General features: G+C 29.7%; 1 long non-coding RNA gene across 1 annotated transcript; it reads right to left on the bottom strand.

The window, feature by feature from the left end:
• Positions 1-702: 702 nt before the first annotated feature.
• Positions 703-1,596, bottom strand: LOC105344395 (uncharacterized). Its single transcript, XR_902870.4, has 3 exons — positions 1,491-1,596; positions 1,148-1,337; positions 703-905 (listed from the first exon to the last, which is right to left on the bottom strand). It is a non-coding gene; the product is annotated as an uncharacterized lncRNA (long non-coding RNA).
• Positions 1,597-1,944: the final 348 nt, after the last annotated feature.

Here is a 1,944-nt window from a genome sequence, read left to right as displayed (position 1 = left end):
TCTATCTATCTATCTATCTATCTATCTATCTATCTATCTATCTATCTATCTATCTATCTATCTATCTATCATCTATCTTCCACTGTAGACCAACTTTTAATCGCGTGCAAGAAAGTAGCCGCGAACCAGTTTATCTCGGGTAAATCGCAAAAAATATATTTTGTGCAGTATTCAGTTTTAATGGAAGAAAAATAAGAAAATTTATCTAACCTTCAATGTTTACGGACTTTTTTGTTTTTATAATCACATGAACATTGATAATGTTGATAATTGCCTTATGAACATGCTCTCTTGCTTAATTTCTCATTTTTAATATATTTGTTTGATTTATGCCTCACTCATGTAACAACACTTTTTGCAGCTTCTATTTACTCTATGACCTTAATTGAAAAGAATCAAATGTCTGTTGTTTATTCGGGTACATGTAAGAACAACTGTGTCCTTTAACCGTTCAAATTCCACGATAGTAGGGTCAATGAATTGCTGTCACCAGGAAAACACCTTTGACATCTTAGATACCGCTATACAAAGATTTGTAAAATCATCTCCCATATAGATCAATGTTCTAATATTAATAAACATACACTGTATGGCCTTAACTGACTAGATGATATTATATTAAAATCATCATCTAAATTATACTTCTTGAGAACCATTATTTCATTATGCACCCTATTATTCCTAGATCAAAATGACCAAAACTTTTAATATGTATTCATCTAATTTTATTAAAAGTAATAAAATCAATACATCATTATATGAATTACACGGTTTCCAAAACAGCTAAAGATTGTCCGGTCATACATTCTTCTCACCGGCATTCATCGGATTAGCTGTCTATGCAACCAAGTTGCACTTATAAGAGATATCTCCTGCGAGTACTCCTTGTCAAACCAAAAGTAATTCTACAGAAAAAATAAAATGAAGTAATCAATAGTATTATGGCAAAGTATACAGAAGTCATGTATTATAATTACGATGTTCCGCATGCAATACATTAAAATAAGACTTTCGAGAGAATTTATTACTATGAATTTTAGCAAAACACAGGATAACATTATCCAATACTTTTAATTAAATCACTGAAGTTTTTTATAGTATGCTTTCTTTTAATTGCAAAAAAATAAGCGTTTTTTATAATACTCACTCTATTGTATTCCTCAAATTATTTCCACCACGGGGTCTTGTTGTTCTGCGTCTTATCGTCTGTGTTGTAGTTCTTTGCTGGGTGTATCTTGTACCAACAGTGACCCTCTGAACCTGTGAACTGCTCACTCTCCTCATTGCTCTGACCATGGTTCTCTGTTGATGGATTTAATATGGACAAAAAGGTGATTCTGTAGATTAATATAAGCACATGTAAATATATATTATATTATACGCAAAAAAACTCATTATAGTTTAGCATTATGGTTTAGAATTACAATTAAACTTTAGAATGAAGCAAGAAAGAATAGATTATTTAAGTTAATACTAACAATAAATTATACCTTGTGCGAGGTGTTGGTATACACAAACTATCGTCGAAAACACAGTGAAGCAATAAAAAAATTTATCGGGTCATATAACATAAGAAATGATTTGATTCGATTATATTATATTAACCAATGAGGATAACTACCAATAGAAGAACAAATAAAGAGTTCACCAACTCAATCCACCTGCGCGCAAGCACTAACGGTAATTATATTTATATATAGTTATTATAAACTTGAATCCATGATATGAATTTGTAGTATTCCTCTATGATAAAGAATGAATTAATTTTAAATCTGCCTACATTTATTTTTTAGCAATTATTCTATGTATATGACGCAAAGAGAGACATATCTATCAATATTTTTAAAATAAATATTCATATATTCAATATATTTTGATTTTGCAATCATTATGGTCATCGGCAATGGAACATATGTTTATTAAAACTTAAAATGACGAAAAATA

Source organism: Magallana gigas, chromosome 4 (assembly GCF_963853765.1).
Source record: "Magallana gigas chromosome 4, xbMagGiga1.1, whole genome shotgun sequence".
Classification (NCBI taxonomy): domain Eukaryota; kingdom Metazoa; phylum Mollusca; class Bivalvia; order Ostreida; family Ostreidae; genus Magallana; species Magallana gigas.
This window is presented reverse-complemented; position numbering and strand designations above follow the sequence as displayed.